This window comes from Elgaria multicarinata, chromosome 6, assembly GCF_023053635.1.
Source record: "Elgaria multicarinata webbii isolate HBS135686 ecotype San Diego chromosome 6, rElgMul1.1.pri, whole genome shotgun sequence".
In the NCBI taxonomy this organism is placed as follows: Eukaryota; Metazoa; Chordata; class Lepidosauria; order Squamata; family Anguidae; genus Elgaria; species Elgaria multicarinata.
The window spans coordinates 1538927-1564974 of NC_086176.1; the positions used below are offsets into that span (position 1 = coordinate 1538927).

Sequence of the window (26048 nt, forward strand, 5' to 3'; positions counted from 1 at the left end):
GAGCCCTGCGGCACCCCACTCGTTGCCTCTCCCCAGTTTGAGAAGGTTCCATTGATAAGTATTCTTTGAGCCAACTGTGAATCCACCTAATAGTTGTTCCATCTAGCCCACTTTTAGCTAGTTTGTTAATCAGAATGTCATGTGGTACTTTGTCAAAAGCTTTGCTGAAGTCAAGATATATGACGTCCACAGCGTTCCCACAGTCCACAAGGGAGGTTACTTTATCAAAAAATGAGATCAAATTTGTCTGACAGGACTTGTTCTTGACAAACCCATGTTGGCTTCTAGTGATCACCGCATTGATTTCAAGGTGTTTACAGATTGACCTCTTTATAATCTGCTCCAGAATTTTCCCAGAGATGGATGTCAGACTGACTGGTCTGTAGTTCCCAGGTTCCTCCTTTTTGCCCTTTTTGAAGATAGGGACAACATTAGCCCTCCTCCAGTCGTCCGGCACCTCACCCGTCTTCCATGAAGAGTACAGACATGTGGCTCAGAAGTGCCAAAATGGCGTCAGGAAGGCTAAAGCTGTGAATGAGCTGAGATTAGCGAGGAATGCTAAAAGCAATAAAAAGGCTTTCTTCAGATATGTGAGTAGTAAAAGACAGAGGAAAGAAATGGTGGTTCAACTGCTTAATGAGGATGGCAAATTGATAACAGACGACAAAGAAAAGGCTGAAGTGCTCAATTCCTACTTATCCCAAAAGCGGGTCTCCCTGAGGTCCAGCTTGGTGCTCCAGGCTTATAGTGCAGCTGCAACAGGACTGCAATAGCCCAAGATCCAAACTATATGGTTTGGTTTATCCCCCTGGCAGCTTATTTCTTTTTAATGCAAAGCAGCCCCAGAGGAAGTATGGTGGGGAACTAGCTGCTTAATATTTCTCGTTCCTGCTGCTGGTACACCCAAAATTTTCCTCCAGGGAGAGAATGGCAGCTCTGAGTGGGCAAACAACAGGAAGGGGTGGGTGGGTTAAGCAGCCTCTCCTCAACTTTCCCCAATTCCTCTTCTCAGCCTGATGGCCTCTGAGGTTGCTTTCTGTAACTAATCATCATTAGTAGCTTAAGCCTAGCATGGCAGCTTGTTGCAGAGTGTAGGTTCTTACAACTGGATTGTGCTTCTAATGTAGTTACAGCTAAGCCCCACCAGATGTCCTATACAGCTCAGCTAGCAGCAGCCCCAATTCAGAGACTGCTAACTGCGGGCAGCCAGTTCAGAGATACTGTTAGAAGAACCAATTGAAATGTCCGTTTTGCAAGCAAGGGAATCTGCTTGTAATGTCAGATAAGGGACGGGAGTCGTGGAATTTTGCAGCAGCTTCTTCTGTGAGAAGAGCATGAAAAGAATTGGGTGGGTGGGGGAATAATTTTTTAATCCACCCCTTTGAAGTCAATCCACCCGCTTCCTCCAGCATGTGACATGACAAGGGAAGCAGGAACTGCTTTGCACTTTGCATTTACCCATTTACTAGCTGAGGATTTTATGAAGGGATCTCAAATACAGTATCGGTTCTTCAATTATTTTTGTTGTATTTAAATATTTTTAAAATCTCATCCATTCAATGTGGCCGATAGTTTATAAAAATGCATTACACAGATTTAGTGATAAAATATTTCATTACAGAGCCAAACAATATGTGAACATCTGATCAAATACAAATATAATTAGTAATCACATTATCAATATTATTAATATAATTGTAATGAATATAAATGTAATTGTATTATACTACTAATATTATCAAAAGCTATAACTCCTATCAGGAATTAAGTCCTACCAACTTTGTCTATGGAAGAAAGCTGGAATTTATGAGGGGGGAGGGATAAAGTTGTTGGTGCATTATCTACATCAGGGATTAATGCTTAAACTTGACTTGTCTTGAGTTTTGCTAACCCAACAACATCTCAGTAATTCTTCTCAGTCATTGCCAGCTTTATGTACAGTACAGCATCATAGAATCATAGAAATTGTCCAAATATTAATAAAAATGTTGAAGAGTATGTATGGTTTGGTATATTTACCCATGAAGTTCTGTTAAAATTGTTTGTAAAATTGTTTTAATATTGAAAATCAATAAAAATAATAATAACCTGCAGCATTGCAACTGCAGGGTGGAACAGCTATTCTCTATCGCAGGAGGGAGCACGAGCTTTCTGGTGGCCATTCAGCTCATTGAGCCCTGCTCTTTTCCTGGCCTTCCCACACTTCCCGTGACCTACCTGTGGCCACAATGTGCCCCCTGGAATGTCCCCAGCCTCAAGCGAGATCACCACCAACAGACAGTGGCGACTTTGGAGCAAAGGAAAAGGTCGTTGTATGGTAAGTCCATGACTTTTAAAATGTGCAGTTTCAGGAAAAAGCCAACTGCGAGTCGGCAGCTGCATCATACAACGAACCCAGTAGCAGCAGCAGCAGCAGCACTGTGCAGCCATGATGGTGTGCGCACGAGGTCTCTAGACCAGCCCCTGGGCCCTCACACAGGGGTGGTTCAGCCACTCCTTCTTCTCAGACTAACCTTATCTTACAGGCTTGTTGAGGGGGGGAAATGGGATAACCTCCTATATACACTGCCTTCAGACACTTGGAGGAAAGAGAAGGTAGCATTTTCTCTCTCCCCCCACCCCCCACCCCCAGTTGCTATATTTTCCTCCATCTTGGATCAGTCACAAGGGTGATTCCACCCAATCTGGAATCACACAGTGTATGGGACTATGTCACAAAATTACAGAGTCCATCAGATTTGGCTGTGGGAAGAGATTCCTGCCTGCGAGTGAGGGTAACTGTGGGCGATGTAAATGAATACGGGAACATTTTTGCAATGAGTGCCAAAAAATCCTTGAAAAGGAGAGGATGTTTTTAGCAATGAAATAGTTTTGATTTTGTCTCAATTCAAATAACTCAAGTGGTTCTGTTAGCATGTGTCATCATATGAATGGTTCTACCCCAAGCAGAGAGATTTGTGTGATAGGAAACTGTGAGCACATTCTCTTTTTTCCAACCCTGTAGGCAACAGGCCTTTTGGGGGGGGGGGGTATTTACCAGAACGAATGCCAGGTCTTGGCGCAGCCAAAAGGGGGACAGATTTCTCACCAACTATAAATGAGTCATTTGGCATCTGACTTATGTGACCAAGAAGCCATTTTTCTGCAGCTGGGTTCTCTGGGGCTGACTTCACAATTCTCATCACTACTAGAATGAAACTCTAACCAGACAAGGACTCAGTTACGTATATTACAAGAAATTTTAAAACAAACACAAAAAACAGAGCCAGGAAGAACAGCTGGGATGAACTGTCTGTTTTTGGAAACTGTGTTTTGACCCATGTGCCTCCTAGGAGCAGCCTTCCTTCTGAGGTTCATTTATGGGTCAAACCAAATGAGGGTGGAAGTGAAGGAGATACAGCAGCAGCAGGCCATAGATCAATGGTGCAATGAGAGTGCTATGTCCTTTTCTTCCACTTGTCAGTTTACTGCAAGCACAAGTGGAGTTGAAAATGTGGATATAGAGCCTTTCTACACGAGACATTTATTGTGTGCTCATGATTTCTCACTCATGGTAGTTTACACAAAATTATCATCCTCCAGGGCCTCTCCCATTCTTTGCAATCATTGCCCCAGCTTTTTTTTTAATCTAGGAAATGGCAGAATGACACCGTTGTGAAGTTGAGCAATTCTGCTATATCACAGTGCCATCTAGTGGTCATGTAATGGAGCATAGAGAAAGCAAAACTCAGGGGGGGAAAGCATGTGTGAAGGATCCGATCTTAATCCTATAAAGAATCTGGAAGTAGAAGCCTCTGTAAAGTGATAGATTAAAAGCCTCACGTAGACAAGCACATAATCAGAATGTGGAAGATGCTGACTGTTGTTGGAGAAAGGTGTAGCATTCTATAGTGCAATGGAAGTGGTTTGAAGTCACATTTGCTACATTTGGGGGGTATTCCTTTTCCCCCCCAGGGCAGATAAAGTGCCTTTAAAGTCAAACCATTTCTACCACACTTAACATTTTGTGTCTGTTTTCAACATAGGGTAGAACACACATTTTCTGTCTTGCATAGACAAGGCAACTGTGTTCTGTCCCACAGTCTAAATTTGCCTTATAGTAACAGGAAGTTCATTTTCTCTTACTAGTTTTTGCTGTTCAGTATAAACGTTTTTCAGTCACAAGCCAAAGATGAAATAAAGATATACTTTTTGTGGAAATTTTTTTTTAGTGGTTTATATTTCTCGTTGCAGATTTGATTATTCTGTGTTAGGTGTCCATTATGAGTGTCAATAAAGTATGAAAACAACTTTACATACTCCAAAGTAATTAATCTCTGGGGGTGGGGAGGGAAGTGGACTCCTGTCAATAGCCTGTTAATACTTTGTTTCCCAGCAGCCCATTAAAGCTTTGCTAGCAGACGAGTCCAGGTGTGTAGCAATCCTGACCTGCAATCGTGGGATTTTTTAAGTAGAAGTGGTGATGAAAATAATTGCTGGGCCCAAGTTGAATCAAGTGGATTTGGCTCTTCAGTAGGCTTTTCCCACAGTTCAATTCCTCTTCTCTGTCTGTGTTACCTCAATCTGTTAGTAGTACAAGTATGACCATCCATCAAACTCCTAAGCCCCACCCCCTGACAGGTGCCCCTCCCCCTTTAGACCAGATGTCCCGCCTTAGACGGAAGTCCCGCTGCTGGAAGTCCCGCCGCCAGAAAGAGTGGTCACCTGACATGGATCACATGACCCCAATGGGGTCATGTGACCCCTCTAGGATTGCGTCAGACCACCCTCGACCAATAGGAAGGGGTTTTAGAGCCCTAACCCTTACGGGATTGGAGAAATCCCCCCTAAATTGATATCTCAATGCTGATTGGTCCAAAGGGGGTCATGTGACCCCTCTAGGAAAGCGGAAGGCCGCCCTCGACCAATAGGAAGGGGTTTCTGCAGAGAACCTGGAGGTAATCAAAAAATCAATCTTTACTTATCTGTGCAATACTTACCAGTGGTATAAAGGGGCTCATACATGTTCTATTTATAGGCATCCACTGTGAAAACACCCACCACAGAAAGTTCAGAGGTGCCCCCACTTGAGGCCTTGTTAAATATGTCTTTAAATGGAAATGTTGAAATAGAGGTGTGTGATTAATTCTTTAATTTTAGACTGAAAACTCTGATGTGTATCTTTAATATACTAACCACCATCTTATAATTATTTTTTTCAGGATTTTAATCTTACAGCTGGTCAAACAGGACCCGTCCACATGTGTGAGATTCTCGGGCTGCAAGCTGGTGAAATAGCTTATACCTCTCCACGAAAGAGATGCAAAGCTATGGATATGCTAGTGCGATCTACAGTTTTTGCAATTTTGAGACATTGTTTAAACCAATACCTGCATGAAACCTGCATAGGGTGTACTTTGAAGGCGGCTGGGCAATCCGCACACGAGTGTCTAGTCTGGCCCAAAAGTGTCATATCTAGAAAATTGCTAATTGTATGTGGGAAAATCAGTTTTAAAAGCATATTACATGTTGTCATTCTAATTGGTTACAGTTTAAACTGTCTTGTTCTCACACCAAGGCATGTTGATCAAATTTTGATATTAATTATGAAAATTGGAAGGTCACACAACGCCTTGAAAACATTAAATACACTCCTGAGACCAGTACATGAACCGTTTTTAAACCGTGTCGTACATGTTATTCAGAAAAGAAAATATCAATACTTCATGCAGTAGGTATAATAAAAGTGATTTATTTATTTATTTTTTAAAAAAAACTTTAGTGTTTGCCTGTTTTTTGTAAAAAGAAAAAAAAATCATAAGTTGATCCAGGCAGGGGCATTGCGTTGCCTTTGCTTTTTAGCACTTCTGTGAGAAAGGATAGGTGTGCGTGCTGTTGTTGTTGTAAGGCTCTTGGGGGATTTTAGCTCATCCAAAGCTTCTCTGTTAGCAGGGTTGCCCACTACCGAGGTTGGGACATTCAGTTCAGCCAGAGCCCTCATAAAAACACCCCAGCCTTTAGGGGTGCGTTTGTTTGATAGGGCATGCGTTTGCATGACTCCCTTAACCAAATCCATCATATTTGAGCCAGATATAACATCTCCCTTGTACACAAAGGTACCTTTCTCATCCCATGAGGAAACAGCCTTGTTTTTCTTCATTTTGTTTAATAGGAGTCTTCCATGTTTTTTATATCTAGCTGGTAGGATGTCGAGTACTTCTTGGTAGACATGGTCAGAAACCCCGGCCGCATCATCCATGGCTTGTGTTGTCTGATCTATGCGCTGTGTTGTCTGTGGCAGAAATAAGTTTAGGGTTTCTTTCACAGCCTCCCTCTGCCTCACATGTGTTAGATATTTTTGAAGCAAAGAATCATACTGTTTGGCTTTTTCATATTCAGTTAAGCCCTGTCTGTTAAGAATATTCTGCATTTCAGCATCCAGAGAGTTTATTGTTGCACTTCTGATGTTCTCTTCCTTAGGTTGCCCCTTTAATTGTTCTAGCTGGTGGCTGGGGACCAAATACATCTTTTCAGCATACTCCATTAGCGACTGGTTAAAAGCCCCGTGATCAGGGGGATTGCAAAACTTAGTAAGGGCCCAAGAAACCCACCAGATTGTTTCACCAAATACTTCTTCCTTCTCAGCGAGATTTTCTTGTTACTCAATTTTTTAATAATGGCCCGCTTCTTTCTTAATATACGTACCTGTTGAGGAGATAGAGGTATGTTGCCTTTTAAAGTATTGAGGGCTATTTCCGCAATGGCAGTGACCAGGTCATCAGAAGCCGTGCATAAAATAGCTTTTCTCTGACGCGGAGATGCCTTAATAAGATGTTTTAAGAGAAACAGATTTCTTTTTACACGGGCTGACATGTTTCCTTTCAGCCGGTCTGTACAGCAATATTTAGCACAACACTAAAGCCTGCGCTTTTGGTTACCCCCTGCAGTATTTTTCATAGTGTACACTACAGGTAGGTCTGGCGGAAAAAGACCTGTTCTTAGTCTATAAGATTCTGGGGTAGTGGCATTTAAATCCACCACCAGATAACCATAAGGTTTGCTTGTAGAATCTGCAAAAGCTTCCATGAAGAATTGATTGTTTTGAGGATACATTTGACGAGCTAAAGTCGCAATTTGTAATTTATCTCTAGGATTTTTGAACAGTACTATATATTTAGCATTTAGGCTAATGGTACGGTTGCTTTTTCCCTTGCAGAAAATATTCTGCGTTATGAAAAACACACTCAAATTCCGGTGATGTACATACTGAGTAAAGGCCTTTTCAACTTCGCTATTATCAGACGCAGACAGCATTAGATCATCTATCACCAAAAAATTTACTTTATTGGGGGGTAACAAATCAGGATCATAAAGTTTCTCAGGCAAACCCTCCACAAAATGGATAAATGAGTATTTACACAAGAGATTTTTGTACAAAGGTTGCCAACAACCATAACACCAGACAATATTTTCAGGTACCACAGAAAACACATTATGACCATTGTCCAACATATTTTTGATAAAAAAAACTTTTCCCACAGTTGCTAGGCCCTGCCAAAATAGCTGAAAAAGGATGCAGCCACCGTGTATCCATATTCAAAAACCATAGGGTAGAGTGTTAAACCCGTCAGTAATAACTCTTTTGTCGTATACCACTTTTTGAGTTTTTTTAAGAGTCTTTGATTCAAGGGACCAATTGGCTTTGTTCCTTACAATCCCGGGCTGTTGCACAACAATCTCATGAGCCGGTCCCTGGTCCCTGTCTGAGACGTATGCAAAAACCAGATCTTTGAGACTGTCGAAATTAATTTTTTCACAATTAGCCGTGTTCAATGTGATCCCTTTGATTTTGAGAAAAGCTTTTCCTTTAGAATTTTTAAAACCATAAGATTTTGGACCTGCTGACACATACTCTGTGATAAAATCATCTGCGGGTATTTCACTTGTGAGGTCTCCTAAATAATCACCTAGCTGCGGTACCCACTCTCCAGGATGACTGACAAAAATCACAGAATCTGTGTCATGGTATAAGCACCGCTCTTGCAATCGGTCTAACACTTTGTACAGTTCAAGACGCGCATATGCAGTTGTAAATGCGGCTATAAACACATTCTTCCTGCCTGTAACCGTGGGTCGTGTCACAGAATGTTTCCAGGACACACAAACAGCCTCGTCATCAATAAATTCACACATTGAAACATCATAAGCATCAGAAAACAGAAGCTGAAATAACTCATCAGGATCTCTCACCAATTGTGTGTTTGGCAGGTTTGTCCTCTGTCCAAATTTTCCCCACAGAGAATTTAAATATAATTTAGCTATCTGCCTCTTTGCAGGGTTCACTTCAATCTGATCTGGACGTAATTCAATCCCTTCATTTCGGGAATAATCAGCTATATATCGATTTTTATCTTCTGCAGTGACACACCATTGGGGATACCCTGAAGCTTCCTGTTTCTGGCGTAGATGCATATCAATATAATCTGAAAACAAGCGATTGGTCTTATTTTCAAAATCCTAGACTTCAAAAATCGCCGCCACTTTGTACCCCTTTTCTATAGCAACATTAAGCTCGATTGTATACCATGTTCCTAATAGGGCCCGTTCCTCATCTGAATGTTTACAAGGTGTCTGTTGGTGAGTTTCTGCACAGGTTGCACACAGCACAAACATGAGCTTACCATCAACCTTGGCCGGGAGAACAGGAAAGAAAAGTCCCCTGGGTGGATAAACTTTAACCCTTGCAGGCTTCTCTCAATACTGGTCTGTGTCGGGCCAATGTTGAATAGATCAAGTTCAGATTTAGTGCATTCTTCAGAGCCGCAATGGATAAAAGCCATGGCGATGATTTTAAAATATATCTCTTTTAGCTGTAACAGACCGTCGTCTCTTTGATACAACACGCCTCTTCTGACGTTTCTTTCCTCTCGGTCGTTTTCTTTTAAGAGGGCGGGGTGGTCCAACCAATCTAACCCGTGTGGCTTTTCTTTTTAGAGGGCGCCGCCTTTTAATGTACATCAGGCCTGATCCGTCTTGTGGCGTTGGGGTGTTCACTCTGTTCAAAACCTCTTGTGTAACATGTCCTATCATGTCTTTAGCAATATTACGTGCAGTGGTTTTTGCATGGGGTTTAATGATGTCTATACCTCTTCTCAACAGGGGCATAGTTTTTCGGAAAAGGCTTCTGAAAATCCCACCAAGCCCTGCGCCATACATCACGGGGGCCCTGTGGTAACCAGGCAATGCATAGCCGGCCTGTGCCTTATAATAATTCCTATAAACGGCTGGATCACCATAGCTTTTCAGAATAGCCATTTTTAAAATACAAAGGCTCTCTGAGGGCAAAAGTGCAACTTCACAGACACCTTACCAAAACAAAATGCTACGTTTTTGTTCTGGTCGTTCTTTATTTCAATGGTGATGGTGTCAATGTGATCCTTGATTACAGGCAGGTAGTGTGGTTTGTTATAACCAATGGTTACACAACCGTTGTTCTTTCCACTCACGGGTACGCAACACAGTAACGGTACATAATAGTCTCCTACTATCTGGTGCTCCACAATGTCTGTGTACACGTATAAGGTGTTAAAGCCCTGGGTAATGTCAGCATGAAAAGGGAATTCTTTGACTGGCATACCAGGCTTTGCGCCTAATATGCGGGCCAACTCTGCATCACATTGAAAGATAACACTTTCTTCGGGGTTTAGACTGACTTTTCTAGTCACAGGTACTGTAGGACCACTTTATCCCCACCATATATAAGTTTGTTCATCGCATCAATCAACTCGGGGATGTCTGCATAATAACCATTGCACACAACTAAATGATACATACTTTCCTTGTTAGAAATGTCAAATCGTCCGCAGGTAGTTAGAGTCTCCCAGGTGTGTGGATATTGTATTTCAGCTAACCCCACTTCCCAGGAGCCCTGGAGATCCAGAGCTCTTGCTAGTTGTATAGTGTATGCGGAACTCTTGTTGTTTGGAAAAGCTGAAGCACAGGCGTTGCTGGGCAAGGTAACGTAAAACCCTTGATCACCCATACTTCTTCTATACAGGATCACGTAGATCAGAAGCGTTCACCCAGCTGTTGAACTTGCTAGGCCAGCCTAACCATTTAACTAGGTGACATTTTCTTCTACCCCTTCCTTTTGTTGCTAAGATTTCTTCAATCCTGTATGCCCTATCCAACCTGGCATTCACTTTTTGTAATTCTTCAGGATAGAAGGTTCCCAGCACAGCATCTCCTTCATAATCTTTTAACAGATATACAGGTCTCTTTGCTCTTTTGATGACTTCATCCACTATAAATAACTCAGTGGTAAAATTCTGTTCATAACCCTTAGCAAAAACTCCCTTGCATTTAGAAACCCGTACATGATCCCCTTTTTTGAAAAGTGGCAACTCTCCCTTTCTCTCTATATCGTGAACATATACTGTTCTCCAAACAGCCAAGGAGTTAGACTTATTAACATCAACGGGCCTAGTTTTGATAGTTCTGTGAAAGCTATGGTTATAACTTTTTAGGAATTGGGGTAGCACATCTATATATGTGTATGTGTTGTTAGCTGTGAAATACCTCCACATTTTTGTTTTTAAAGTCCTATTGAACCTCTCCACAACCCCCGCTTTGACTTCATTATTGGTAACAAAATGGTGTACCCCCTGTTTTTTGAATAGGCGATTCACATCCCTGTTTAGGAACTCACGACCTTTATCTGTCTGTATTTTGACAGGAACTCTTCCGTCTTGTGTGAAAATAGCTTTAAAAGCGGCGGACACCTGCCTACCTGTCTTGTCTTTTAGAACCTCTGCCAAAGCATATTTAGACAAAATATCTATAACCGTTAAAATGTACTTGTAGCCCTTGTTATATTTAGAAAATTGCTGCATATCGACTAGATCGGCCTGCCATTGAGCATCCACCTCAGACACAATTGTTCTATTCCTTTTAAAATGGATCCTAGCTGGTTTATGCAGGGTGTAAGCATCCTGATCTGACAGCCCTCTGCTAACATCTCTTCTGCTCAGGTCTTTGCTCTGTTTTTTGGCCTCCTGAAATAGGGAGTTCACGCCACCCAACCCCCCTACGTGTCCGGGGGTATAATAAATATTCCTTAGGATTTCTTCATGATCTGCCATATTATAGGTTAACACAAGAATGGAAAAGTAAGTTTACAACAAACTGTTTTTATTGACTCCGCGGCATCATTTTTTAAAATTTATTTTAGTTTTCATTGTTCAGATTTTTGGAAACACATGATATGCAGGAAATGATGACTGCTCGTGAAGTGTCAATCTGCATTTTCTCAAAAGCACCATGGGCCTGCGTAAAAAACAAAATATAGGGGTTTTTAGTAATCAATCTGGCCTTAATACTAAGAACAAATTTCATATATAAAAATACTCACATTCTCCATCATAACGTCCATCGGTTCTTCCAGTGGTGGGTATGTGTCAGGATCTGCCTGCTCCATTTTCTCTTCAGATGGTAGAACCAATTTCATAAGGCTCCCGCCATCCACAGCTTCATCATTGTACTTCTCTGCCTTTAGACACACAATTTTTAAATCACAGCCACAATCACACTCTGTATCAGACCATTGCTCGGTACAATCCATTCTCCAATCGGCCCACTGTGTGGTTTCAGGAAAAGAATTTGGCTCTGATGGGTACACAGATGATGGTAAACTCCCAGGCATTCTCCAATCGACCCATTGTGAGGTTTCAGGAAAAGAATTTGGCTCTGACGGGTACACAGATACTGGTAAACGCCCAGTTGGCGGGTATGAGGAAGACCGAAACAGCTCCGGCTTTTGAGGCTGAAGAGGCAGGGGTGCCAGTGGATAAGAAAATCCAGAAGGCCCAATGGATAAGGGTTTACTCATTGTGGCATCAGAACTATTATTTATAATATTCTGAGCTGGCGTTGCAATTTCTCTGTCTTCTGGAGGATATGTGGCAGTATGACTCACCCCTTTCTTTCTGTTTTGATTCCTCAGGGGGGGTCTGTGGAGGCACTGGTGAAGATCCGCTGGCAGGGGGTGGATTCGCCATCTTCTCTATGCAGGAAAACGTGTCTGGGCAGGCAAAATGGGGGCTCCCTTCTATATGCGTCTAGAGCGAGGGGGTTGGCCTTACAGGACCATGTGCACCCTCTAAAACCCCTTCCTATTGGTCGAGGACGTTCTTCCGCTTTTCTAGAGGGGTCACATGACCCCCTTTGGACCAATCGGCATTGAGATATCGATCTAGGGGGGATTTCTCCAATCCTGTAAGGGTTAGGGCTCTAAAACCCCTTCCTATTGGTCGAGGGTGGTCTGATGCAACCCTAGAGGGGTCACATGACCCCATTGGGGTCATGTGATCCATGTCAGGTGACCACTCTTTCCGGAGGAGGGACTTCCGGTGGTGGGACTTCTGTCTAAGGTGGGACATCTGGTCTAAAGGGGGAGGGGCACCTGTCAGGGGCAGGCCTTAGGAGTTTGATGGATGGTCATACTTGTACTACTTCTGTTCTTAGTCATGTTACTGGAATGTGGCATGTAACATTATGCATGAATCAATAGCAGAAGAGGTATAAGCTGTGTGACAGGAATAAGGACATAAGAACATAAGAAGTGCCATGCTGGATCAGACCAAGGGTCCATCTAGTCCAGCACTCTGTTCACACATTGGTCAACCAGCTGTCAACCAGGCAGGACATGGTGCAACAGCACCCTCCCACCCATGTTCCCCAGTAGCTGGTGCACACAGGCTTACTGCCTCGAATACTGGAGATAGCACACAACCATCAGGGCTAGTAGCCATTGATAGCCTTTGCCTCCGGAATTTATCCACTCCCCCTTTAAAAGATATCCAAATTGGTGGCCATCACCACATCCTGTGGTAGTGAGTTCCATAATTTAACTATGTGCTGTGTGAAGAAGTAATTCCTTTTATTTGTCCTGGATCTCCCACCAATTAGCTTCATGGGATGACACTGGGTTCTAGTATTTTGAGAGAGGGAGAAAAATGTCTCCCTAGCCACATTCTCCACATCATACATAATTTTGTACACCTCTATCATGTCTCCCTTTAGCCTCCTTTTTTCAAAGCTAAACAATCCCAGTTGATGTAACCTTCTCTCATAGGGGAGATGCTCCAGCCCCTTAATTGTTTTTGTTGCCCTTTTCTGCACTTTTTCCAGCTCTATAATATCCTTTTTTAGGTGTAGTGACCAGAACTGTACACAGCATTCTAAGTGTGGTCGCACCATAGATTTGTATAAGGGCAGTATTTTATTCTCAATTCCTTTTCTTATAATGCCTAACATAGAGTTTGCCTTCTGTAAAGAAGGTGGACATTTTCATCGAGCTGTCCACCACAATCCCAAGTTCTCTTTCTTGTTTGGTCATAACCAGCTCAGATCCCATTATATTATACTTTTTTGTCCCAATGTGCATCACCTTACATTTGCTTACACTGAACCGCATCTGCCATTTGGATGCCCACTCTCCCAGCTTGGAGAGATCCCTTTGGAGCTCTTCACAATCCCTTTGTTTTTTTAATAACCTTAAATAATTTGGTGTCATTGGCAAACTTTCTCACTCCTAATTCCAGATCATTTATGAACAAGTTGAAAAGGATTGGCCCCAGTACCGATCGCTGTGGGACCCCACTATTTACTTCCCTCCATCGGGAAATTGACCATTTATTCCTACTCTCTGCTTTCTGTTCTTTAACCAGTTATTGATCTATAAGAGGACCTCTCCTCTTATTCCATGACTACTAAGTTTGTTCAGGAGTCTTTGGTGGGGGACTTTATCAAAAGCCTTTTGGAAGTCCAAGTAAACAATCACCCCTGAATACATGTTTGTTGATACTCTCAAAGAATTCTAGTAGATTAGTGAGATAGGACTTGTCTTTGCGGAAGCCATGTTGATTCTTCTTCGGCAGGACCTGCCCTTCTATATGCTTACTAATTTTGTCTTTAATAATGCTTTCTATCAATTTACCTGGAACAGATGTTAAGCTAACGGGCCTGTAATTTCCAGGATCCCCCTGGATCCCTTTTTGAAAATTGGCCATCTTCCAGTACAGAGGCTGAGCTTAGGACATGTTGCATATTTTTGTGAGGTCCGCAATTTTGTATTTGAGTTCTTTGAGAACTCTAAGATGGGTACCATCTGCACCTGGTGATTTATTTGCTTTCAATTTGTCAATAAGGTTGAGAACTTCATCTTTTGTCACCACTGTTTGCCTCAGTTCCCCAGACTCCCTTCCTGAAAACATCAGTTTAGGCACAGACGTCTGTCTTGTATCTTCTGCAGTGAACACTGATGCAAAGAATTCATTCAGCTTCTCTGCAATCTCCCTGTCCTCCTTTAGTACTCCCTTAACTCCATTGTCATCCAACGGTCCAACTGCTTCCCTAGCTGATTTCCTTCTTCTGATATATTTAAAGAATTCTTTATTGTTGGACTTGATATTATTAGCGATGTGCTCTTCAAAATGCTTTTTTGTATCTCTTATTGTTTGCTTGCATCTCCTTTGTGCCAGCTTGTGCTCCCTTTTATTTTCCTCACTTGGGCAAGACTTCCATTTTTGAAGGGAGCCCTCTTTTCTACAATAGCTTCTTTGACACTGCTTGTTAACCATGCTGGTGGCCTCTTGGACTTGGTGCTACCTTTCCTAACCTGTGGAATACAGGTCCTTGAGGTGGCTGGATCCACCACCGCCTGCTTTCCAATCTGGTAAATTCATCTGCCACACTCATTTTGGCAGGAAGCTATGGTCTCTCTCTGTAGCAGTGGCCCAATACAGTAGGAGAGGGTCTTGCACCAGATCATTAAATGCCTTGTATGTAATAGTCTCCCATTTTGTTCTGTGGGGCAAAGTAAGTGGACTGCTGTTAGCAAAAGTTCTGAAGAAGCAGCAAAACCAGCAACCTATCTCTCAAAATGCACACAAGGAGCAGAGGCCAGGTTTATCCCCACCCTATGCAAAAGATGAACCACCTCCTCCTTATAATTATGGGCAGGTGTCGTCCCTAGGACAGAATAGAAAACCAAATTATAAAACAAAAGATGTAAATATAGGTTTTGTACCTAGGGACTGGTGTTGTACCCAATGGCTTCCCCATATTTCTCACTCTAATCTGGAGTGACTTTTCTAAGAATAAGAATAGGCTAACCAGATTTTGTACTGTTCATTTCATTCAGGGTAACTGCCACCACCTTAACATAACCAGATAAGTAAATATACCCAGTTAACACAAACAGAAAAGCCAAAATAATATGAAGTTTCTGCACCTCTCTCTTATTTTATAGTGGAGTATTTGAACCTCCTAAAAAGTAATTATTAGTTATATATCATAGACAGATATCTCATTATCCCATCTGGCTTGGTGGACACAACAACTTATAAGCAACTTTTTATTGCCATCCCCTGTGATTGCAGCACAACTTGTTAGTAACTAACATTTTCCATTTAATTTTTATTTTCAGGTAATGACAGAGACAGGAAAAGAATTGTCAAAGGTTTGAGAACCAGCACAGGTAAATGACTATAGAGGACATTGTTTACAGTATGTCTGAAAGACTTTTGTTTGAAATTTCTGCAGTAACTCCATCTAGGATCAGAATGCAGATGGCAAAACACTACTATAAATCTGTTGCCTGGAGTGGATGATATTCATCATGGCATATAAAGCAACACGCTGGACAAGTATGGGCGGCAGCCTGGGCTGACACAGCCACAGCACTAAAAATGGTTGGTTGTAAATCAGTGTAATTTGACCTGCTTTTCATAGGGAGTGTTCTGTAAGCAGGTCTTAACAGCACATTATCTATTCAAACATGTGACCAGTTAACATGGGGAATGAGCCATGATGATGCATGCTAGCTGAACATGCTTGCTCTTCTGGAGTCAGTTACAGCGCTCAGTTCTTTTAAAACTGCTCCAGTCCACCTTCACCTTAACACGTGAATACTCAGGATTTGAGGGGTTTTTTTGCTTTGGGACTTTTGAAATGAATGGGAAGGACGTTTTATTCCTTTGAAAAATGTTTTTTGAAAACATTTGCAGAATGGGAGAAGCACAAAGGCAATCTTCCTCTCTGTGCTCCTGCCACTCTGCTTTTCTGCTAGACAGGCATTTTCACCCATCTAACTAGGGCTCTGTGGTGCAGGAGGGAAGAAGGCTGGAAAGGCGGGTGGGTTCTTCCTAAGCTGGCCTCCCCAGTCCCCTCTCTTCTCCTCCCCACCCACGGAACCACCCCCTTCCCCTCCTCTTCAAGGTCACTTTTGCAACTTCAGAGTGGCTCTCGGGAAGGTGTGGGGAGCTCAGACTCCTGGGTTTGAGGTCAGAGCATTGTCTCCAAGCAGGAATAGAAACTATCCTATCCCCCCCCCGATGCTGTCTGCTCCCAGACACTGTCATGGGGTGGATCCGCACGTCGGCCCCAGAGCGCATTTATGCGACCCCAGGGCACCCCGAAAACGATAGTCTGTACTTGCCTGTAAAAAGAAACGAGGAAGAGACGCCGCCGATGACGCCGCCGACGCCACCCAGCTTCCTGCTCCCCGGCTGGGACGGAGAGCTGGGTGGAGAGCGGAAAAAGCTCTCTACCCCGCCTTCTTCAAAAAGAGCTCTCCGAGCTGGCCGGGGAGCAGGAAGCTGGGTGGTGTCGGCGTCGGTGGCATCATCGGCGGCATCTCTTCCTCATTTCTTTTTACGGGCAAGTACAGACTATCGTTTTCGGGGTGCCCTGGGGTCGCATAAATGCGCTCTGGGGCCGATGTGCGGATCCGCCCATAGAAAATATCTTATGGCCCACAGACATTGTCCATAGGGTTCATCCCTCCAATAATAAACAAATAACCACTTCAGTGAGAATTTGGCCTGAGAGGTTTCAAACCTTCAGGCTAAACATTCCAAATAATCTAGTCAAGCAGGAGGCCTGGGCTCATTGCTATAAACGTCAGATTACTGAAGACAAATAAAAGTATTCCACGTGCTAAAGAAGAACCAAGTGCACAGATTTGGAGAAAATGGAGACCAAGGCAGAAGAAAAGCCACGAAGAAGAAAGGTCTTTATTACATACTCTGAAAAGGCAACTGCAGAGAAAGAGGAAAGAAAGAGTTAGGGTTTAAAAACAGACTTGGATTCCCATCAAGCCAGCCTTGGCTTTGGGGAAACATTTGGGATTAGGGCAGAACTTGGGTGCTGATCATATACTTTTTGTAAGTCAGGCACACATTCCCCCAAATATTTGCATGCAGTTATCATGTACTATGCCTAAACTTTTACAGCCTGCCAGAAAAAGCAAATACAATATTTCTGTGGGAGCCATGAGAAATGTGCAAACAGGTAACAGAGAGATTGCAAAACATGGACTGTGGAGAGAGTTAAGACTCATTGCCATCATGTAGCTGTTTAGATTCCTGTGAAATGGCATGGGGCTTTCAGAAGGGATCTGGACAAACAGATGGAAACAAGGGGGTAGGCTTTTCTTTCAAAGTAAACTACATTACAGTATCCATTCAGCAAAATCATATCAAATGAATCATCATCTATATGCATTTGACTAAACTGACACTTCTAGTTTCTCATATTACATGGTTTTCCTTTTTTTAAAAAAATCACTCTAAACCAGAACATCAAAATTATAAAGCTCTCAAGGACGTATACTTCTCACGTATGTATGAGTCATTTGTTCTGATGAGGCTAAAGAGCATCCTTTTGACAGTATGGGGTCATCTCATCATTTCCATTGACCTTGACTCAACACCATGTAAGCTCTATTCTTTGATTACATTTTCTACATGTTTACATTCTTAACCATGTAAGCATTTTCCAACCGTAAACACAAAAATGCTGCTCATTTCTGATCGTGCATAGCTGTATTGAGTGAAGTCCCAACATTGTATAACAAAAGCTTAATAACTGGAACACTGCTTATCAATATCTGATGGCACGTCAATGATGTAACTATTAGGCATCCAAAACTAAATTCTGAACAGGTTTGTACAAGGGTTAATCTTGAATCTTGAAATCTACATCTTCATACTTTCATTATCAGGTTACAGATTCATAAAACACACGCGCACACACACACACACAGAGAGAGAGAGAGAGAGAGAGAGAGAGAGAGAGAGAGAGAGAGAGAGAGAGAGAGAGAAGGGCAGCACCAAAAAGGCAGAAAAAGGGAGTTTGGACCTCTTTGACAGATCTTGCAAAGGAAGGTCTAACAAAATTAGGATGTGTTTTACACCAGCCTAACCAACAAGCCAAAGACAGGCCAACAACTATATGTTGTGGCCTTCTGGGTCACTTGAGAAGCCCCTTGACTTTTCAGCCCTAGGGAGCCATGTATCGGATTTAGCCAAAGCCTGACGCCCAAGGTGAATCAGACCATTTCTGGTGCTTCCTGAGGCAAAGCAGGCTTCCCTCGGGAAATGACTGGACTGAACTTTGACTCACATAAAGCTTCGTATGATTCAGGCTTTGGAGTTGCAAACATTCTGTTTCCTTTCCAAATAGTGTTGATTTTGCTTCTCTACATGCAGGGAAGGTGGATTGGCTGGTCTACCTTCTAATCCTAGGGCACATTTTACCAGGGACTCAAATTACTGTGATTTGGAGGAGGGATTAAGTTTTAATAAATATTCTCCTTTTCTCTTCTGATTCTCTCAGTTGTTTGTTCAATTTTGAAACAACTTTCAAGTAGGGTTAGGTTGGACAGCTTCAAATTTTGTTTATTCATGGTGAGATGAGGTGGGCCAAGGATGGGACCTGACAAATGGCTGTCCAGCTGCCTCTTGAATTCCTCTAGTGTGGGAGAACCCATGACCTCCCTAGGTCATGGGTTCCATTGTCATACTGCTCTAACAGTCAGGATGTTTTTCCTGATGTCCAGCCGGAATCTGGCATCCTGTAACTTGAGCCCATTATTCTGTGTCCTGCACTCTGGGATGATTGAGAAGAGATCCTGGCTCTCCTCTGTGTGACAACCTCTTAAGTATTTGAAGAGTGCTATCATGTCTCCCCTCCATCTTCTCTTCTCCAGGCTAAACATGCCCGGTTCTTTCAGTCTCTCCTCAGAACGCTTTGTTTTCAGGCCCCTGATCATCCCTGTTGCCCTCCTCTGAACACGCTCCAGCTTGTCTGCGTCCTTCTTGAATTGTGGAGCCCAGAACTGGACGCAATACTCTAGATGAGGCCTAACCAGGGCCAAATAGAGGGGAACCAGTACCTCGCACAATTTGGAAGCTATTCTTCTATTATGCATCCCAAAATAGCATTTGCTTTCCCCCCCTTTTTCATAGAATCATAGAATAGCAGAGAGGGAAGGGACCTACAAGGCCGAGTCCAACCCCCTGCTCAATGCAGGAATCCACCCTAAAGCATCCCCGACAGATGGTTGTCCAGCTGCCTCTTGAAGGCCTCTAGTGTTGGAGAGCCCACAACATCCCTAGGTAACTGATTCCATTGTCGTACTGCTCTAACAGTCGGGAAGTTTTTCCTGATGTCCAGCTGGAATCTGGCTTCCTTTAATTTGAGCCCGTTATTCTGTGTCCTGCACTCTGGGAGGATTTTATTTATTTATTTATTGCATTTATATACAGCTCCCATAGCCAGGGCTCTCTGGGCGGTTTACAGAAATTCTAAAATTGAGGTAAAAACAAGTATACAAAATTCTTTTTTGCAAATTTCAAAAATTGCTAGTTTCAAGCATCATAACTCATTAGTCGTTGCACCTATCCAGGTACAGCTGGAGACATCTCTATGAGGTGTTTTCTTTTCATACAAATTCCCCCAAAACCCATGGGGGGAGGGAATGGGAAGCAAATCATCACTCCACTCCACAAATGTGAGGACTCCCTTATGAACCACTGCACCTGCTCTTCTGATACTTTATTATTTTCTTTTACTCAAGTTCATGTCTGAAATATCTCCCATTTTTCAGAACAATAGTCCACAAGGAATATAGGAGGACAATAAGTATGTCCTGTTTTGGATGCCCCCAAAATGTAAAGGCTGCTTAAAACCTTCTTAGCCTATTTATCTTAAACTTTGCAGGCTCAATCCCCTCAGGAGGGACAACTACACCTGCGAATTCCGTCCAATTCTGCAAAGAAATAAAATTATCAGCAGCTCCCTTTTAAATATAAATCAGAATATAAAGGCCAAAGCACAACAAAACTAAACAAACAAAAGCAAACAAACTCTGCACCTGATTTTCGGACATTTGGAAGGCGTAATCCCCTTCTAAAGGGCTGAGCCACCATACACGGATACATTTGGCTTGGTGGGTCATATATAAGCAGACAGTATAGCACTTATTAAGATCAGTTCACATGGTGCTTTAAAAATTTAACTTAAATTTTTCTCTGCAAATTTAACTTGCAGAGAAATTTGGTTAGGTCACTGGTTATAATTTATAAGATTAATGACACTGTTTTTTTATTCCAGAAAATAATGGCACTTCAATACAATACTTGGCTTCTTACCCCCTGCTTCAAATTCTGGTGCCCAATTACACAAGCTGAGTTATTACATTTGGGGTAAGAAGATCAAGGCAGCATTAGATAACAGGTCCCATTTGAAACTGTTTGTTTGTTTTGGTAAAGCAGCATCCATCAAAATCAATATTCTTGTTAAAGTAAAATGTTATTGCAATATTTCCTTTTTAGCAATGTCAGAAGAAATTAAAGTCAGAGAGACTCTCCCTCCCCACTTCCCAATCATGGCTGAGGTACAACTGGCTAGGACACTCCTTAGCCCGGTTCGCACGTAATTGTGGAACTTCCTGCCTCAAGAGGTCTATTTGCCCCCTTCTCTTTTTGCCTTCTGCCACCTAGCCAAGACATTTCTATTCCACCCATCATTCAAGAAGAAGGGCTGAAGAGGTTTAGTGATTACCTCTTCTTAAAGCTGTTTTGCCTCCTGTATTTGTCTCCTTTTCACTGTTTTTGTTATAGCATTTCATTTTTATGACTTATTTTGTACTTTTAAATTGTTGTAAGCTGCCCTGAGCTCTGTAAATACAATGGAAGGGTGGGATTTAAATGTTATCTAATATATGAATGAAAATAAAGCTTTAAAAACTTTCTAATGTGCTGCAGCTGCTGCCTACTGCTCATTGTGCTGTCCGTGGCTGTTGCTAGACGAGGAGTTAGCCCGGTGTGAGGCCCGGTCTCCCTCCTGTGCATCCAGATGACACACAGGGGATTCCGGGGTCAGGCCGGGCTAAGTTCTCCCTTGAACCAGGATAAGCGGATACGCTTATGGCTTGGCTTTTTCGCAGCCCCGGCCAGAGGCCGGGGCTGCAGAAGGTCTAGCAGGGTCTGTGGCTTTTCCCAGCTGCTCGTTTACTCACGAGTAGCTGGGAGAAGCCACGGACTGGGCACAGCATTCCATAGGAGCACTGTGCCCATCGGGCCGGGGGGATCACGGGGGGGGGAGATGGGGGCCGGGGGAAAGAACGGACCCAGCAGGAGAGATGGGGGGAGAAGAACGGGGACAGCCATGGCGGATGGGGGCGGGGGAAGAAGAATGGGGACGGGGACGGGGGATAGCCACGGCAGACGGGGGCGGGGGAAGAAGAACGGGGATGGGGGACAGGCATGGCGGACGGAGGCGGGGGAAGAGGAACGGGGATGGGACGGGGGACAGGCATGGCAGACGGGGGCGGGGGAAGAATAACGGGGACAGGGCCTGGTGGATGAGGGGGGAAGAAGGACGGGGACAGGGCCTGGCGGACGGGGACGGGGGACGGGCGAGCGAGCAGGCAAGGGGGGCATCAGGCATTGTGGCGGGGGAAATCAGGGGCAGGGAGAGTGGGGAACCCTTTATTTTTTTTAAAAAAATAATACTTACGGTTCCATTGGTGCACTCCTGCGCACATGGCCCTTTAAGGGAGGGAAAAAATGGAGGACGCGACGGGGCTTCCCTCGGCTCCGTCACGTCTTGCGTGTGGACGGGGCCTACAGGTCGGGCTACTTCTAGCGCAGCCTGGCCCCTCCTCCCACACGGATTATCTGGTAGGTCTAGCAAGGCCCTGTGTCCCTCCCTGCTCTTCTTACAGGTACAGGATCCAGGCTGTGGCCTGTTCTGTTGCAGACTATCAGGGAGGCCCTCCCCATGACCCACAGCAGTGGCCAGTAGGCTCCCTCTTGTTCCTCTGTGGGGTGGTTGACTTGCTTGATTCATGAAGACTCCTGTTATCTTGCATGCTCCATGACAGACAGTTATGCAACAGGTGAAGGTCTTCCTAAGATGGTGCTGGTACCATGATAGACTGCTACTAAAACTGCTACTGTGCCGCCAGTCCAAGGCACACGAGCCCTACTTGAGGGATCAGTTGGCAACATGACTTCTGTTTCAGGATCTCCTCTATCCCAGATGCTGCTCAGTCACGACAGTGACTTTGCTGCAAGCATTGCGTCTTTGTTGCTACGAAGCGGTAGATAGGAAGTTTATTTATTTATTTATTTATTTATTTATTTATTTTATTTCTATACTGCCCAATAGCTGAAGCTCTCTGGGCGGTTCACAAAAATTAAAACCATGAAGAGCATAATAAAACAACCAACAATTTAAAAACACAAATACAAAATACAATATAAAAAGCACGACCAGGATAAAACCACACAGCAAAAATTGATATAGGTTAAAATATGAGATTAAAACAGCAGAGTTTAAATTTAAGTTAAATTAGGTGTTAAAATACTGAGAAAATAAAAAGGTCTTCAGCTGGCGACGAAAGGAAAACAATGTAGGCGCCAAGCGAATCTCTCTGGGGAGCTTGTTCCACAGCCGGGGTGCCACAGCAGAGAAGGCCCTCCTCCTAGTTCTGCTGTCACTGGACATGTTGTTGAAATTATGGGGCTTCGGATGTGACACAACTACGTTTTTGCCCACTGCTAGTGTAACTTTGCCAGGGGAGCATTTTGTTGGTATGCCAGGGGACTTCCACAGGCATGTGATTCTGCCAGCATAGTTCCATCTCTGCCACTGGATAGGCAGTTTCAGCCAGTGGATTTTTGGGGTAGGATTTCACATACATTAATGTATTAATTTGGGACACAATCCTGTAGTGCTTACTTGGAAACTCAATAGGCCTTTCTTCAGACTGTGTAGATATGCATGGAATTAAACTGTTACTGACATTATCTTAGTAACTTATGTTCAAAAATTCATCATATATACTATTAAAATACAGTTAAAATCCATACATTAAAATACATGATTGTATTGTATAATATCTGAAAAAGATTAATCGTTATTTAAAGCCATGCATCACTTTTGAAATGAGTTGCCTCAGTCATTCAGGCACAGGCGACATCCAGGCTGGACTATGGAGATGTGCTTCTCCATGCTGCTGCCAGTTTGGGAACTCCAGTTGGTGTAGAATATTGGTGGGGTCAGGGTGGTTTGCTCATATGACACTGATATTGCATCTGCTGAATTGGTTGCCACTCTGTTTCTGAGCCCAATTTAAAGTGACGGTTTTAACCTTTAAGCCTTAAAAGGTTTGGGCCCAAGTTACTTGGAGTGTCATCTCCTGCATCACTCCATCTGCACTTTGAGGTCATCAACAGAGGCCTTTCTCACTTGCCTGCTGCCAAAGGCAGTTAGGCTGGTGAGGGCAGTGGTGGTCCAGCACTTCTGGCATCAGCTTTCACCAGGGGTTCATAAGGCCCCTTCTTTGCAGGTCTTCAGGAAGTCTCTGAAGAGACCCACACATTTTTGCTGTGGGCTGCAAGTTTTATTGGTGCAATTTGTTTGTTTAATATTTTATTGTATATTTATTGCCTATTTGTATATTTTGGTATAGTTTTTATTTTTTACGGTGCCTTGAAATGATTTCACTCTTAAAAATATTTTTAAATAAATAAGGGCGCAACCCTATTGGATCTGCCCTTTATACTCGTAAGCCTCTGAACCTGGAGACTTATGAATATCCAACGCAGAGCACGAGGCACAGTGGAAGCGATCCTTGCCTTCACTGTGCCTCCTGCTCTGCAATTCAGCTAGGTGAGACATCAGGGAGAGAAAGGAAAGGAGGCGCCTGCAGTTTCTGATTATTCAGATTCTTATTCAGAGCCAGAACTAGAACAGTTAGACCTGAGAGCAGGGGAGGAAACTCTCTGAGAGTCTCCAGGAGTTGGGGAAGAGTCTTCCCCAAACCTTGGCAACCAGGTGTTCCAGCCCGATTCACAACCTAGGGTCAGTGTTTATGGTGGTGGGTTGGCACTGTGATGATCCCAAACCACGTATTTTCCCTGCTTCAAGGCAGCAGTGGCTAATCTTGACACTGTGGGGAAGCACCCGTCACGTCCCCTGTCCTCTGCCTGGATGGATGGTGACCAAACAGGGGTGGCCATGCACCCAGCCACGCCTCTGCTGCAATTCTGGAGCGAGGCGTACGGGCTGTCTTGACATCGTCTTGCATGATCTCGCCTCGCTCTGGAGGAAAAAGTTGTGGTAAGTCCCCGACTTTTTTTCTCTGCAACTTCAGCTGAAAGCCCCAAGGTGTGTGTGCAATTGGTGCTGCATTGTAAAATCAATGCCACACCACACTGAGCCCACCCCAGGGCTTTCCAAGCATTTATACAACCCCCAAATCGCCCAGAGAGCTCCAGCTATTGGGCGGTATAGAAATGTAATAAATAAATAAATAAATAAATTCTAGGGAGGAGGAATAGCATGACTTGGTTGACGCAAAGGCGTATCGCCTGGCTAAGTGGGTGGAGTTAGGGAAGGGCTTGAAACGCGCTGCAAGAGTAGCCTCTCACCAGAGTATAATAGGGAGCCTCCCTAATGGAGGAGCTTAAGCAGCCTTTGGGGTTCACCATTGGCTGCTTATCGTGGATTGGGTGGCAACTTCTCTCTCTTGCAAAAGCCTTCCCTGATAGAGAGCTCAAGCTATTTAGGCCCTGGGGCAGTCTTTGAGTTTCACTAAAGCTATATGGGAGAAATGCTCACCATTAGCATAATAGAAACTGTGACTACCTTGAAGTTTCGAGTCTCTGTTATGTTGATTGTGTAGAGGGAGACCTGTTGAGCCTGACACTGGGGAGACCTGGGAGTGTGGCGTCAGCTGTCCCCTCCCCAACCACCAGCACACACCCATTGCCTTCCCTCTGAGATTGCCTTTGGGACCCCGAACCTGAACGATCCAATGCTCCCCCCTCCTTGACTCTGTCTTGGGGCCATAGGATTGCTCTCTAAATAAAATAAACATGACTATATTACCCTGGGGTGTGTGTTTTTAATGTTAAGGTTCAGAAAATGTCCAGGAAGCCCTACATTGTCCCCTAAAGTAGGACGGTAATGTCACTCTGATGTTGTTTGAACATACTTCTCCAAAAGTGCAGGAAATAACTGTCAATGGAAGTTAATTTCTGTCAGGTTTTGGCAATCCCCACGCAACTGTTCCCTACTTTGTACCTCAGAGAAGGAAATGTCTTTTTGAAAAAGGCAGGCCAGAGCCTCACCCTCTTCATGCTTTACTCTTGGATGAAACACGGGCTCTGACAAATATACCAGTAGGGGAAGGGCACATGGAAGATTGTAGGCAGAAAAAGAAGACAGTAGGTGACTCAATTTCTAGTCTGTTCACGGCACGTTTCAATGACAGAATTTACCCTATAAAACCCCAGCTATGGCCTATTTCTGCGTAGGTTCTGTGTAAACTGGCCAAGGTATCAATCTTGAATGCCTACAAGGAGCTCGCTGCTGCCTCCCTTGCCAGGCATCAATGCTTCACCTCAAGCCCTGCTCAGTCCAACAGACTGGAAGAAGTAAGTTGTGGCTGGCAGTTCACCCACCCTGCTGAGCGCTGCAAAAGGACTAGCTAGGTTTCTGGGATGAAGTGATTCCCACCAGCAGAGGTAGAAGTGTGTGTGTGGGGTGGGGTGGCGACTGATATAGCTAGGAGCAGGAGGCTGGGGTTGCAGATCCAAGTCCCATCCAGGTTTAGGGCCATCTTTGCCTGTGTGCCAAGCGTATGGTCCTCAAATGTCCATTGCATGATGGTGCACTTTGGGAGCTGGAGTGCAGAAAAGACAATAATTAGA

The 26048-nt window shown here is 43.7% G+C and overlaps 1 protein-coding gene and 1 long non-coding RNA gene across 11 annotated transcripts in view; one reads left to right on the forward strand and one right to left on the reverse strand.

Moving 5' to 3' along the window:
* CAMK2G (calcium/calmodulin dependent protein kinase II gamma) overlaps positions 1–26048 on the reverse strand; it is a 566994-nt gene that overhangs the window by 272799 nt on the left and 268147 nt on the right. The gene's annotated exons all lie outside the window — the stretch shown is intronic.
* On the forward strand, positions 4938–5645 carry LOC134400173 (uncharacterized). The gene is made up of 2 exons (XR_010025564.1): positions 4938–5113; positions 5202–5645. It is a non-coding gene; the product is annotated as an uncharacterized LOC134400173 (long non-coding RNA).